Source organism: Budorcas taxicolor, chromosome 5 (assembly GCF_023091745.1).
Source record: "Budorcas taxicolor isolate Tak-1 chromosome 5, Takin1.1, whole genome shotgun sequence".
Classification (NCBI taxonomy): domain Eukaryota; kingdom Metazoa; phylum Chordata; class Mammalia; order Artiodactyla; family Bovidae; genus Budorcas; species Budorcas taxicolor.
The window spans coordinates 63,848,789-63,864,949 of NC_068914.1; the positions used below are offsets into that span (position 1 = coordinate 63,848,789).

The following is a 16,161-nucleotide window of genomic DNA, read 5'->3' on the forward strand; positions in this document are numbered from 1 at the left end:
ACTGGCTATTGTAAATGGTGCTGCTATGAACATTGGGGTGAGTGCATCTTGTCAGCTTAGAGCTTTCTCCAGATATATACTAAGGAGTGGGATTGCTGGATCATATGTAACTATTCTTTTTTAGTTTTTTAAGGAAACTTCATACTGTTCTCTAGTGACTGCACCAATCTGCATTCCCATCAATAGTGTAGGAGGGTTCCCTTTCCTCCACACCCTCTCTAGTATTTATTATTTGTAGATTTTTTGATGATGGCCATTCGGATTGGTGTGAATTGATACCTCATTGTGGTTTTGATATGCATTTCTCCAAAAATCAGTGATGTTGAGCATCTTTTCATGTGCCTCTTGGTCATCTCTATACCTTCTTTGGAGAAATGTCTATTTAAGTCTTTTTCCCATTTTTTGATTTTTTTTTTAAAATTGAGCTGTACGAGGTGTTTGAATATTTTGGAAATTAATACCTTGTTAGTTGTATCATTTGCAAATGTTTTCTCCCATTCTGTAGGCTTTTTGTTTTGTTTATGGTTTCCTTTGCCATATAAAAGCTTTTAAGTTTAATCAGGTCCCATTTGTTTATTTTTGCTTTTATTTCCATTACTCTCAGCAGATCCAAAAATATATTGCTGAAATTTATGTCAAAGAGCATCCTGCCTATGTTTTCCTCTAGGAGTTTTATAGTATCTGGTCTTACATTTAGGTCTTTAACCCATTTTAAGTTCATTTTTTATATGACATTAGAAAATATTCTAATTTTATTCTTTTACATGTATCTATTCAGTTTTCTCAACACCACTTGAACTTGGGCCTTTCCATGGGATGATATAATCCTTAAAAATCCTAAATGCCATCTAAAAGTAGCAAGGGGTTCTGACTTTCCAGCTTTCATTGCCCATCGCTCTCAGCTTCACGTTTTGTGTGTGTCAGTCGCTCAGTCGTGTCAGACTCTTTCAGTTGAGTTCAGTTCAGCCACTCAGTCATGTCCGACTCTTTGCAACCCCATGAACCGCAGCACACCAGGCCTGCCTGTCCAACACCACCTCCTGGAGTCCACCCAAACCCATGTCCATTGAGTCGGTGATGCTATCCAACCATCTCATCCTCTGTCGTCCCCTTCTCCTCCTGCCCTCAATCTTTCAGTCTTCTCAAAGATGTCAGTTCTTCCCATCAGGTGGCCAAAGTATTGGAGTTTCAGCTTCAACATCACCCTTCCAACGAACACCCAGGACTGATCTCCTTTAGGATGGACTGGTTGGATCTCCTTGCAGTCCAAGGGGCTCTCAAGAGTCTTCTCCAACACCACAATTCAAAAGCATCAATTCTTCTGTGCTCAGCTTTCTTTATAGTCCAACTCTCACATCCATACATGACCACTGGAGAAACCATAGCCTTGCCTAGACTCTTTGCGACCCTGTTAACTGTAGTCCACCAGGCTTCTCTCTCTATGGGATTTCCCAGGCAAGAATACTGGAGTGGGTAGCCATTCCCTTCTCCAAGGGATCTTCCTGACTCAGGGATTGAACCCAGGTCTCCTGCATTGTAGGCAGATTCTTTACTGTCTGAGCCACAGGGAAGCCCGCTTCACGTTTTAAGCTCTATGAATTCTGAAGTGTTCATAGTTCCTCAAAGTCCCTTTCTGTCTTCTGACTGCAGTGTTTTCTTCTGAGGACCAAACTCTACTCATTCAAGATTCACTGCATCCTCCGCATCACCTAGGAAGCCCTCTAGCATTCCCACCACCCACTCTGTTCTACATGAATTACTGTATGAGTCCCTACTTCACTGCAAGACTGTCTATTTTCTTTGTATTCTCGGGGCTTAGTACATGGGTGGAAATTCATAAACTCCATAAACATTTATGAAACTGAGCTATTGTTCATTTTGAAGCTACACCCTTCATGATTTCATAGACTTCACTTTAGCCTTCCTGAATATTTGCTCCAGGTTAATTACTGTAATTTTTATGTGTGTGTGTGTGTGTGTGTGTACTTCTTTCTAATTGTATTTCAAGGTCTTCCCAAAACAAGGCCCTGGGAATCCCCAAGTTGAAAAACACCCTTGGGCTTGTTCTATTGCTATCTTGTATTCATACTTGGGTATTCATTCACAAACATTAAACTCCAGGAAAGAAGAGTTTGTCCTGTGACAAAACAGGACTCCCTCCTCCGTGGCATGAGTCCTTGGCTGGTTTCAGAGTGGATGGTGGCCAGTGGGGAAGACACACAGGAATTTTTCCTTGGAACTGAGGTGGGATGAAAAGGGCCTGCTGTGTATATCACCATCTTTTCCCTGACACTTCCCCTTCAGTTTCTGAGAATATAACAGTAAACAACCTTTGAAGATGGGCTTCCCCGGTGGCCCAATGGTGAAGAATCCACCTGATCGTGCAGGAGCTACTTGAGATGCAGCTTTGATTCCTGGATCAGGAAGATGCCCTAAGGGAGGAAATGGCAACCCACTCCAGTATTCTTGCCTGGAAAATTCCACAGACAGAGGAGCCTGCCAGGCTTAGTCCTTGGGGCCACAAAGAGTCAGACGTGACTGAGCGACCAAGCGCGCATGCAGCATTTGAAGATACTGGGTGACATTACATGAAACAGAAGCACATGCTTCCAATGCGCTGTGCTTTCAGAGATTCTGGGCTTAGCTGACCTGCCCAGTGAGCTGAGTGTTGCGTTTGCCTCCATAACCAGCTGAGCCTACCTCCTTGAGGAAGCCCACTCTATTCTTGGTAGCACAGTGGGCCACTGAGAGTTGGAAGAGGCACAAGAACCCTGAGATCCCCTGAAAATTCTTCCCTGGCAAGGCAATTTTATGAATGAACTCTTCCAAGCAAATGACACCAAACTTCCCCCAGCGCTGCTCAGTCATTCTGCTGTCTGTCAGAGGGACGCTTTTATTCTTGACCTTGGCTTGTCTGGGTTTCAAGTCAAGTTCCCAAACAGACTAGATTTGGAAATCCCCAGGTCACATAAGGGTTTCCCTGGTGGCTCAAACAGTAAAGAATCCTCCTGTAAGGCAGAAGACCAGGGTTTGATCCCTGAGTCAGGAAGATCCCCTGGAGAAGGGAATGCAGCCCACTCCAGTATTCTTGCCTGGAGAAACTCATGGACGGCGGAGCCTGGCGGGCTGTAGTCCATGGGATCACAAAGAGCTGGACACACTGAGCGCACACATACACACAGGTCACATGAAGTTCCACTATTCCAAAATGAGTTTATGGTAGGAAACGTTACTTTCACAAGGATACCACTGAAAATCTTATTCAGGCGAAGTCTTTCAATGATCCTCAGCACTATTTAATTCACCCCATTAACCCTTTGGATGCCTAGAACAAAGGTCAATAAATGTTTATCTGGGACTTCCAAGCCACAGAGTTTCACTTCTAATTGTCTAAGTCACACTCTGGTATGCAGTTGCTACCAGGAATCGTTTAGGAACCCTGATGCCTAAACTTGAGCTCCTTCCATTCCCTCTGCTTCTTCTTTCTTGCAAAAGCACCTGCTTTTCTTGGGTAGCTTTGAGGGCCTGATATGCCTTCTTTCTAGGTGACTTTCTGGAACCAAAAGGATCTCTGTTTTATTCTTCCTCTGCCATCTTTCTAATGTTGCGGCTACTGCTCATGCGCAGCCCCAGTACCTTAACTAACCCTAGAGAGGTAGGACGGGAGGGGGAGGGAGGCTCAGGAGGGAGGGGAATACATATATAATTATGACTGATTCCTGTTGTTGTACAGCAGAAGCCAACACAACATTGTAAAGCACTTATCCTTCAAATAATAAAAATTTTTTACATAAATAAAAGTTAACCACATTAGGAGAGGGCATGATACTTACCCAGAAAAAGATTTTCCACATTAAACCATCCTTTTTTAAAAACTGTATATTGGTTATACAAGCCTGTGTCATTAATTTAACAAAATTATTCATTCCTATAAAAATTACTTTTAAAAAATATCATACTATTTTATCCTCAGAAGGTGGCATCAGCTTCTACCACACAATAAGATTTAAAAAATGGCATTAAATGGACATCTTGAAAATAAGAATGCATGCTTTTAGTCCAGGCACTCTTCAGGTTTTCCTCTTTCTTCTTCACCCTATTCCCTCTCTCCTACCATTTTCCTTCCTTTGTTTATCTCCATTTCCCTTCTGCTTTCCAACTGCCAGTGGCAGATGGGACTGGACTTGCTTAAACTCTTGTAGAGCAATCATGGGTTTTAAGTTTGCTGATGGCTTTTCTAGAATGAGGATATAGGCAGCATGGAGCGCAGACTGGGAAGGTAGGCTCATGCTCCCAGGTTCTAAATATCACCAAATCAGAAGAGAATTGCATTTGTGAAACTGGATAGAAACTCTTTTTATCTTTTAGTAATGCCCTACACCATCCTTAGCACCAAATGCAAAAGAAAGGGTGAGAGAAAGGGCAAGAGTATTTACCAGAAAGGGGACTCTCTGCTGGGACATTATAAGTAGCATGAAGAAAGAGTGAGTTAGCTTTCAATTATCAGTGCTAAACCCACAAAGGAAAGGATAGGAAAAGCCTGCCTCTAACTGTAAAGAAGGCTGGGGAATATTATCTAGCTACATGTTCAAATGAAGAGTTTGGGGAGGGGTGGAACAGTCAATCTGTTGCACAGTGACTTAGGCCCACTTTTTAGCTAGGTAACTTGATCTAGTACACAAGCCTTAAAGGCAACAATTCAAATATGTGAATTTACTAAAGCACAAATTGCAACTAAAGCACAAATGTGCTATACATTTTGCTTCATGTGCCGTTCTTTGGAAAGAATGGTCTGTTTTGCTATTATAAAGAACCATGCTGACACAAACTGCTGAATCATTATGTGCAATGACGGAGTTTTATCCCTGGATTAGGTTACTTGTAAGCTAACAGGTAGAAGAGAAAAGCTCAGCCACAGAATAAAAACACAGACGCAGAACACCATCATTCTATGCTTTATGCAAACACACAAACCCCTCCCACAGGAGGAGGCGGGGGAAAAAGGAGAGACAGAAAGGAAATGTACACAAGGAATTGAACCAAATCAAATGTTTTGGGATACGCTTGACTACCTGCCCTGCAGAGGAATAAGATGAATTCATAAGATTTGTCTGGCCTGGTCTCACAGTCAATAACTGTTAAAACTGTCAGGCCTGACACGGATGACATCATGGAGGGCAAGTGAAGATCATTTCCTTCTACAATGATTGGTCCTTGAGGTTTGTTTATACACCCAGCTGCCCAGGCCTTGTTGTGAGTAACCAGATAGCAGAGGTTTGAAACAGGCTTTCCATTTGCATCACTGGGCAATGAGTGCAGCCAACAGGAAGCCCAGTGACTGAGATAACTTGTTTTAATTGAAATCAATACCAACACGGGCAAAATCTGCCTGGAATGGTAGTGCTACGCTCTGATGGAAGATTTTCCTGGTCTCTGCCAATGATAACTGTGATCAAGAATGAACTGCTAACTTCAGTGGTGACATATAGTGCTTTCCAAGAGGAAAGAAAAAATCTTTGGACCAGTGACAGTTCTCAATACGGAAAAATTTTTTTTTACTTCTTCAAGTCACTATTAGGTCTCAGTCCCAGACTCAAGGCCAATTCCAATTTGAGCTTCCATTAAATGGAAAGAGACAGTTCGCCACCCTCGTCTCTCTTTTGCCAGTTCTTCTCCATTCTTTCTTTTCCACTTTCACCCAGTGAAAGAGAGAATGGTGAAAACGAGGATAATTCCAATCCTCTTCCTTGTGCAGGGCTGTGTTCTACTACAGGGACAGCAAACTTTGTTTATAAAAGGCCAGAAAGTAAATATTTGAGGCTTTATGAGCCATACCATCTTGACTGTGTCTATTCAGTTCTGCCTATGTTATGCAGGCACATAGATAATATATAATGAATAGATGGCCTTGTGCTTCAGTAAAACTTCATTTGTAAAACAATCAGCAAGCCAGCTTTGGCCTATGGACCATAGTTTACGGACATGGTTATGGAGAGTAGAGTTTATATGTTTTACTTATTCTCACTGAGGAGACTATTACTATTCTTATTTTACAGATAAAATTGGCACCCCCCAAAAAACTTTCACTCTAGTTATGGGTGAAGCTGTGTCTAACACCAAAGGTGAATCTAACATTGAAGCAGCCTATACTTTCCAGTTTTGTCTCTCTCCTGCCTGACTGAAGAAGGCAGTCAGGTAGCCTGGGCAATAGTAGAAACTGCACCCCTGGGCCTGATTACAAATTGTAGCTGCTAGTTTGAAAAGTTGCCCAACTTCTGTTGCAGTGATCCAGTGTTGTTGTTAATGTTGTTTAGTTGCTAAGTTGTGTCTGACTCTCTGTGACCCCGCAGACGGCAGCACGACGGGCTCCTGTCCTCCGCTATACCCGAGAGTTTGCTTAAATTCATGCCCATTGAGTCAGTGATGTTATCTAACCATCTCATCCTCTGTTGCCCTCTTCTTTTGACTTCAAGCTTTCCCAGCATCGTGATCTTTTCTAATAAGTCCGCTCTTCACATCAAGTAATCAAAATATTGGTACTTCAGCATCAGTCCTTCCAATGAATATTCAAGGTTAATTTCCTTTAGGATTGACGGGTTTGATCTCCTTATAGTCCAAGGGACTCTCAAGAGTCTTCTCTAGCACCACAATTTGAAAGCATCAATTCTTTGGTGCTCAGCCTCCTTTATGGACCAACTCTCCCATCCATACATGACTACATACATCTTTGTTGGCAAAATGATGTCTCTGCTGTTTAATATGCTGTCTAGGTTGGTCATAGCTTTCCTTCCAAGGAGCAAGCATCTTTCAATTTCATGGCTGCAGTCACCATCCACAGTGATTTTGGAGCCCAAGAAAATAAAATCTGTTACTGCTTCCACTTTTGCACCTTCTAATTGCCATGAAGTGATGCGACCAGATGCCATGATCTTAGTTTTTTGAGTGTTGAGTTTTAAGCCAGGTTTTTCACTCTCCCCTTTCACCCTCATCAAGAGGCTCTTTAGTTCCTCTTCATTTTCTGCCATTAGAATGATATCATCTGCATATCTAAGGTTGTTGATATTTCTCCCAGCAATCTTGATTCCAGTTTGTGATTCATCCAGCCCAGCATTTCGCATGATGTACCCTGCATAGAAGTCAAATAAGCAGGGTGACAATATATAGCCTTGACATACTTCTTTCCCTATTTGAAACTAGTCCATTGTTCCATGTTTGGTTCTAACTGCTGCTTCTTGACCTGCATACAGGTTTCTCAGGAGATAAATAAGGGGGTCTGGTATTCCCACCTCTTTAAGAATTTTCCACAGTGTGTTGTGATCCACAGTCAAAGGCTTTAGCATAGTGAAGCACAAGTAGATGTTTTTCTGGAATTCTCTTGCTTTCTCCATGATCCAACGAATGTTGGCAATTTGATCTCTGGTTTTTCTGTCTTTTTTAAACCCACATCTGGAAGTTCTTAGTTCACATACTGCTAAAGCCTAGCTTGAAGGACTTTGAACATAATTTTGCTAGCATATGAAATGAGCACAATTATTTGGTAGCTGGAACAATCTTTGGTACTGCTATTCTTTGGCATTGGAATGAAAACTGATCTTTTCCAGTTCTGTGGCCACTGCTGAGTTCTCCATATTTGCTGACATATTAAGTGCAGCTGCTTTAACAGCATCATCTTTTAGGGTTTGAAATAGCTCAGCTTTAATTTCATCACCTCCACTAGCTTTGTTTGTGGTGGTGCTTTCTAAGGCCCACTTGACTTCATAGTCTAGGATGTCTGGCTCTAGACGAATGACCACACCAGCATGAGTATCTGGATCAATAAGACCTTTTTTATATAGTTCTTCCGTGTATTCTTGCCACTGCTTCTTAATATCTTCTGCTTCTGTTAGGTCCTTACTGTTTCTGTCCTTTGTGCCCATCCTTGCATGAAATGTTCCCTGATATCTCAGATTTTCTTGAAGAGATCTCTAGTCTTTCCCATTCTATTGTTTTCCTTTATTTCTTTACACTGTTTATTTAAGAAGGCCTTCTTATCTCTTCTTGCTATTCTCTGGAACTCTGCATCCAGTTGGGCCTAGCTTTCCTTTTCTCCCTTGCTTTTTGCTTCCCTTCTTTCCTCAGTTATGTGTACAGCCTCCTTGGACAACCAGTTTGCCTTCTTGAATTTTTGGGGGGGAGAGATGGTTTTGGTCACTACCCCTTGTACAATGTTACAAATCTCCATCCATAGTTTTTCAGGCTCTCTACCAGATCTAATCCCTTTTATCTACCATCACCTCTACTGTATAATCGTAAGGATTTGATTTACATCATACTTGAATGGTCTAGTGCTTCCCAAATGGCTCGGTAGTGAAGAATCAGCATGCCAAGCAGGAGACTCAGGTTTGACCCCTAGGTGGGGAAGATCCACTGGAGAAGGAAATGGCAACCCACTCCAGTATTCTTGCCTGAGAAATCCCATGGACAGAGGAGCCTGGCAGGTTCTAGTTCATGGGGTCACAAAGAATCAGACACAACTTCATGACTAAACAGCAGATCCAGTGTTGACCTAACCCAATTTTTCATGAAACAAGGTATATAAAAAGTCAATACCACCAAAAACAAGTACTGTCTGAGCATATAAACCTTTAAAGTTTTTTTTTTGCTCATGATGGCCCCTGCAACCTCAACTCCAATGTAAAAAGTCAAGCGTTGGGCCAGATTTGAAGGATATTTGAGCATTACTTTGGTATTACACAAATACCATATTTATAGCATCTATGTGTTTAATGCCCACCAGAAGGGTGGAAATTGAAAGTATATATATCCCTAGAGCTTTGTGCTACACCTGACGCATAGAAAGTTCTCAAGAAATATTGTGCCATGTCTTCATGGATTACTGAGGTAATAAAATGTATTTATTATAAATAAAAATACAATATACAGTTGCAATACATATTATAATAATTATGTTATATTATTATAATTAGTATATATCATTATAATTACATGTAATATTGTTCTATTACATGTAATTATAATTACATATAACAATATATAAATAAATTAAAGGTTTTTATAAGCAGTGTAATAGAAGTAAGGTATTATGCCTGCTTTCTGTAAGCTGACACACCAATAGAAAAGAAGAGAGACACATTGTTGTTGGCCCTGCATTATTGCTGAGGAGTAAAAAGTGCTCTAGTTGTTCAGAAGAGAACAGAAAGCTTAACTCTCTCTCTTCTGTTGGCATAGCTTCATAAAGGAGATGACATAGAAGTTGGTCCTTGGAACTGAGTAAGATTAGTCAGGAGGAAATGTTGGAGGAAGGGCATCTTGGGCAAAGGAGACGTGGTGAGCAAAGCCAGAGAGATGAGGAAAGGTGGGGCGTGTTAGGAGAAGAGAAGCTGTTTGGTCTGACTACAGCCCTGGGCAGGAAGGGGGAATAATGAAAGATAGGCCAGAAAGATACTGCAAGGAGATCAAACCACCAGTCAGTCCTAGAGGAAATCAACCCTGAATATTCACTGGAGAGACTGATGTTGAAGATGAAGCTCCAATACTTTGGCCACCTGATGTGAGAGCCGACTCATTGGAAAAGACCCTGATGCTGGGAAAGATTGAAGACAGGAGGGAAAGGGGACGACAGAGGATGAGATGGTTGGATGGCATCACCGACTCAATGGACATGAGCTTGAGCAAGCTCCAGGAGTTGCTGAAGGACAGGGAAGCCTGGTGCGCTGCAGTCCATGGGGTCACAAAGAGTCTGACACGACTGAGTGACAGCAATAGCAACAAAGACCAGAAAGACTAGGCTGGAAGCAAACAGGACTTAAATCATAGGAGAAGGGTTTTGAAATAAAGCCTAATAATTAGAAATACATTTCCAAACAGAAAAACAGTTCCAAGATTTCCATTTTCTCCAAAAATTGGAGTTATTTCCTAATTGAAAAAGACATTGACAGAAAAAGAAATGGTGCTGAATTGTAATAAAGTGAAAAAAAATTATAGGCTGAAGGTAGAAATTATGTCATGAAACACTCATCTGTAAAGTTATCAGGTTTTTTATTTGCTAAATATGTGAATTTGCGTCTATTCTAATTTATCATTGTCTCAAGAGGATTAGTTAAGAGGTACTATAACCTCATGCAGTAGGAACTGAATCTATTTTTTCTCATTGTTGTATTCCTGGCACCTAACACAGTGCCTGATATGAAGTAGATATCAAATAAATGTTTAAAGAAGAAGTGAATAAAGTCATACTGCCCTTCATATTCATAAAAGCAAGCATCTTTTTTTTATTTATTTCTAGGTTTAGGAAATTACATGTCAGTTATTTGAAAGTCAACTAGGAAATTCACCAAAAAAAATGTTCTATCTAAACACCCAGCAAAACAACAAACACTGCTTAGGTTGAGACCCTTGCTTTAATTTTAGTGTTGATTGATAAAAGAATGAATTAAACCTAGGTTCTTATTTTAAAACCAAATTCCTTTGAATTTAGCCATATGTGAGAGACCTGTGTAGTCCATTATTTTTTGGTAATTACAAATAATTTTAACATAGAAGGAATCCTATGTTTAAATTAAAGACATGATCATCAGCCTCCTGACTGTTCTTCCAACCCACGCCCATTGCCCACTTGACCTACTCTGCTCCCAAGTTATCTTCTTCAAGTATGGTCTTGATTTTAGCATTTTGTAATCCCAAATGAACGGGTCAGTTTAAATGGAAACATTTGCAAAATTTTACTAGCAATCTCCTAGCAAGAATATTGCAACAACAGAAGGTAAATTATGGCCTGCAGCCTAAAGAGGGTTTTCATGGGAATTCCTGTGTCTGTCTGGGCTAGTCTTTGGGGTCTAGACTGAGGGAAATCACTCCCTACATCTGCTAATCACTGAAGCTAAAGCAGGATTTCCGTGCCAAGTAGGCAAAGCATAATCCTTAGAGACACTCCTGCCTCTGAGTGAGATGATGAAACCCCCAGATGGTGGCTTGTTATTTTCATACAGCACAGGCAGGTGTCCAGGGTCAACTAGGCATGAACCTGAAGCATGAGAATGGTCCAGAGCTGAACAGTAGATGCAGGGTTTCTCTTTTCCTTTCCTTTTCTCTTCTGTCTTTTGTTTTTCCCTCTTGTTTGTTTTCTGTTTTTAGCTATTGTTTGTACTCAGAGAGCATTTCTTGGTGTTAACGGTCACAGTGGTGGTAGATGGCGTCCATTGCCTTACAAGAAACAGCTAGCTTCTGAGGTTATTGCAGTGGTTCTCTCTGAGCAGTGTAGCTTCCAAAAGTGGAGGTGGAAATTAAATGGCATTTATGTAGCAAAGCTGTAGGGATAATTAGTAATTCGACACACAGCCGGGCAAGGTCAACGGGAGGAGTAACATAGCATCATATGACAACCATTTAATGGGCTGTGTGAAATGAGTGGGTGGTCGAGGCTCAGCTCTGCCCAGGTACTGGTTCCCACACTCCTAGGCTCTGGAAAGGGTCAACTGCACACAAAGAGTCACACATACAGCCCTGACTGGATCGAGTTAGCCGCCAAAGCCCCATTAGACCAGAGGTTGGAGCTCTGTCTGGTTAAAAAAAGTCATTCTATGAAGCTACAAATGCATGACATTTTAAGTGTACTGACCTAACTAAATTATACCAGTTGGTATAATTTTTCGGCTTAATAGTTTTTCCATTTCTTTGCCACAACATTATGAAAGGAACTGGGCAGAGTCATGCTAATCCTGTGGAAAATGAGATGTTTGGATAGAGAAAAGGCAGGAAGGCTTCCTGTTGAAGGTTTACTAGCTGCAAAAATTTAAAATGTCCTCCATTCATGAGCAAGGCTTCACAGTACCCTGACACCATGAGAATTCACCAGAGAATTGGGTGGAGCTCAGCCAACACTAATTATGATGTTTTCACTTCTCCTTCACTTCAACTGATTCTTAAGAATTTTCATTTCCAATGATGCCAAGCCTTTCTTTAACAGTAGAGATCATTCTTTTTGTATTCAGTGCAAACCAATTAAACAAGCAGGAAGAGTAAAAACTTATGTCGTCATGCCAAGAATTTCTACTAACATTTTTTTTCTGTTTTTTTTTTTTTTTTTTTTGTAGATATTTAATTCAGCTGGCATTTGTCACAGACCTACTGTGTCCTATTACAGAAACCATCTACCCTATGCTCTGGGTTCGATCTAAAGAAAGCCTAAGGTCAACACATAAATAGCGTTCAAAATTCTTTACAACAGATGTCAGCAAACTTTTCTTGTAAAAGTCCAGATAGTAAATACTGTCAGCTTCAGGGGTCAAACACAGTTTATTCTCTGCACAACTACTCACCTCTGCTTTGTAGCCTGAAGGCAGCTATGTACAATACACCGATGAGTGTGTATCAATAAAACTTTATTTTAAAACCAAGCACCCGGACAGTGGATTGTAATACAAAGTTACCCAAATGTCACACTGAGAGGGAAATAAAAACAACCAACATTTACTATTTTACTGAAAACATAATCTGACTTCTTTCAATCATTGTTGTTCAGTCGCTAAGTCATGTCTGACTCTTTGTGACCCCATGGACTGTAGCACACCAGGCTCCTCTCTCCTCCACTGTCTCCTGGAGTTTGCTCATATTCATGTCCATTGAGTCGGTGATGCTATCTAAGCATCTCATCCTCTGCTACCCCCTGTCCTTTGCCTTCAATCTCTTTGAAGGCAGCATCAGTTCCAGGAGGTCGGCTCTTCGCATCAGGTGGCCAAAGTATTAGAGCTCCAGCTTCAGCATCAGTTCTTCCAATGAATATTCAGGGTTGATTTCCTTTAGGATTAACTGGTTTCTTCACTTTGCAGTCCAAGAGACTCTGAAGAATCTTCTCTCTTTCAGTCATAGCTATGAAGAATTAATCCCCTTAGTCAGATGCAGAAGCAGCTTCACAGTCAGAGTGTTTTATTAATTCATGATTTATGCTTTACCTAACTTTCAAAAAAAAAAGTCCCAAGTGGCTGTCACTGGGAATACATGCATATAGATTCATTTGCATGGTGTAGGCAAAGAGACTTGTCCAACTAAGCAATTCTAGGTAGAATTATATGTCATTAATTGGAAATTCAGCCGAGACAAAAAATTTGCCTTTCTTTAACACTTAGTTAAGATGGACTGTGTCAGGCTTGAGCAGACAAACATAGTGAGGGAAGAGGGCTTCTCAGGAAATGAGCAAATCAAATCATGAGCCAACAGAGAAAATACTCTTTAAGACAGAGTATGAGCGAAACTTAGAGTTAGTGTCAAATCATACCATTATGCCTTATTAAAGAGGAGAAAACAGGCAAAAAATTTAAAAACCCTAACATTTTTAGAGAAATTACTATATGCCTAACATGATATTAATAAGTAATTTAAAATGAGCTATCCATTCAAATTTTTTAATACTCCAAAGTAAGTATGCTTATCTACATATTACAGGGGAGAAAAAGAAAAGATTTTCCTTAAATGTACATACTAGTACCCCTTAGAATTGGAATCTGAACCCAGCTCTCTCTAGTTCCAAAGAATATGGCTTCCTGTTATACACACTGCTTCATGAGCACAGAATAACAGAATTTGGCCTGTCTTAAGTCAAGAATCCCCTTGCACCTTCCTAATTCATTTAACCTATAATATGGTCTACTTGTTTGTTCATTGTTGAATCAAATCATGGTCAATATAGCCATAATCAAAACTCAATCCTATGACTGGTATATTGTTCCTTGGGTTTAAAGTTAACTAGCCCACTAGATGGAGGAGCCTGGTGGGCTGCAGTCCATGGGGTCCCTAAGAGTTGAACACGACTAAGCGACTTCACTTTCACTTTTCACTTTCATGCATTAGAGGAGGAAATGGCAACCCACTCCAGTGTTCTTGCCTGGAGAATCCCAGGGACAGAGAAGCCTGGTGGGCGGCCGTCTATGGGGTCGCACAGAGTCAGACACGACTGAAGCGACTTAGCAGCAGCAGCAGCAGCAGCCCACTAGAGATCAAAGAATAAGTCATCTGTCAAAAACTATATTCCCCCTCCTTTCTCACTCAGTTAACTGAGGCTGGCTTTCAAATAATCCATAACTCTCATGCATTTAGCTACCAATTAGTCCTGAGAGTATAATAAAGGAAAAGAAAAAGATTAGATAATATTTACTGTGTCTTAAGTATGTACCAGTCAGTGTGACATCATTCTGAATTCTTTGATGATCCTATTAGGAGACTAGGGCTGTATCTCCATTTTATGTAAACTGTCTCTCACTAAGAGTCAGGATAATTTGCTCTGTGTCACCCAACTGGTAAACAACAGAGCTGAGATTCAAACCCACATCTTGTTAAATTACTTCTAAATACAGACCTTAGAGAAAAATCACATGGTTGTTTTTCCTGATAAGCAGGAAAGCAGTCTTCCTGATGAGACTTCCAGTTAGGAAGGTACTTTCTTTCTTTCAGTACCTGAATGCACTTTTGACCCCAGGAAAGGAGTTTGAGGAAGAGTAAGCAGTAGTATCCACCCTTCCTGCTCTCTCAAGAGCCCCTGCAGAAATTAGAAGCCAAAAGTAGTAAAAAAAAAAAAAAAAGAGAGAGAGAGAGAGAGAGAAAGAAGGGACAGACATTGTTGAAGGAGAAATAGAATCAGCTTAGTAATAAAGTCGTTTCAGAAATGTGGTTTGAAGAATTTAAACGTATGTACATGTTGCTCCAAAAGTGATCAAAAGTAAAATTCAAATACTGTACTTGCCAGTACTTGTATCTTACTCACACAGAGATAGAATTTGTACAAAATATAAAAGAAAGTGGATAAGACTTCTTTCATTTGTCAACAACCAGCTTCCTAGAGCACCTCATAATAGGTTTTTCAATGTCATGAACACAGGAATCCATGACTTTATGCTAAAGTTCAGAAAGCCCACAATCTATACGCCCTCACCTAAGATTGTGAGTCAAATGACAAACCATGCATTTTGGAACCAAAACATTCCAGTTTTCTCTGAATTGTTACACATATATTGTCCTTACAGTCTTTCCTTACAACAGAGAATGGTGATAAATCTCTTTGCCTATATGGAATCAAGATATGATTCTTAAACAACAAAGACTGTAATTGTATTAGCAGCACAATGAGTCACCCTATCACTTATATCCTGAATAAATGTGAGATACATCTGTTGAAATGGAATCCGTGGGCTCCCTTTAATGGGCCAAATGTCTCCAAGGACAGAATAGTGGGAGGAAGTGATCCAGCTGCTCAGACTACAAATCTTTTGTCCTTGAAAGAAAAATCAGGGAAGCATCCTGTAGAAAAAAATAATTGTATGCACTTTGCCTTGGGAAAAGATTAACAGAGCTTAGTTAGAGCAGCGGTCATTTGACTATTTCTATTTCTGTTATTCCTCACAAGGGGTATGGCAAGAGTGAATTTTCCTCCCTGATGTGTTTCTCAAGTTGTGATTTTCAAATTTCTTCAAGGATACTTCAGGGGGCCAAAAGAGAGGCCCTACCCACTCCCATTGCTTCTGCAAAGCAGACACACACACACACACACACACACACACACACCCCACATAAAAAAAATTCTCACCAAATGAATGGAAAGAAGGGTATAGTAGATAAAGTACCAAGGGAAGAGATGAAGCTAATGTTCCTTAGTGTGGAAAAAAAAAAAAAAACAAGGCATAAAAATCACTGCATAAAGTAGGGACATCTCAGCACTTTGAAACTGCTCGGGCCACTCTGAATGGCCCTGTGCTGCGCGACGTGCTGTGCTCACCCAGTCACTTCAGTCATGCCCGACTGCGATTCTATGGACTAGAGTCTGTCAGGCTCCTCTGTCCGTGGGATTCTCTAGGCAAGAAAATTGGAGTGGGTGATCTGAAAATGCCCTTGGACCAGGGCAAACTCTTTTCTTCATGAGAGAAAGTTGGCCTAGGGTTTGGGTGGGAAAGGAAAGAAGGGGCCTATCTGAGAAATGGAATATTTCCTGCCATACCAGTAAACAAGGATGTCACAATCATCAGCAGTTGCAGCCACCGTGGATGGTGAGCTGGTGAGCCCTGAGGGAACTCAAGATGGAAAGAATATCTGCCATTTGGCAGCCATCAGGCTGCAGTCACTCCCCATGGTGAACCCTGAGGAAACTCAGGATGTGAAACTTCAGGAAACTGGCCC

General features: G+C 40.8%; 1 pseudogene; it reads right to left on the minus strand.

The window, feature by feature from the left end:
- Positions 1-2,640: 2,640 nt before the first annotated feature.
- The window catches only part of LOC128048080 (60S ribosomal protein L7-like 1), a 33,901-nt pseudogene continuing 20,380 nt past the window's right edge, over positions 2,641-16,161 (minus strand).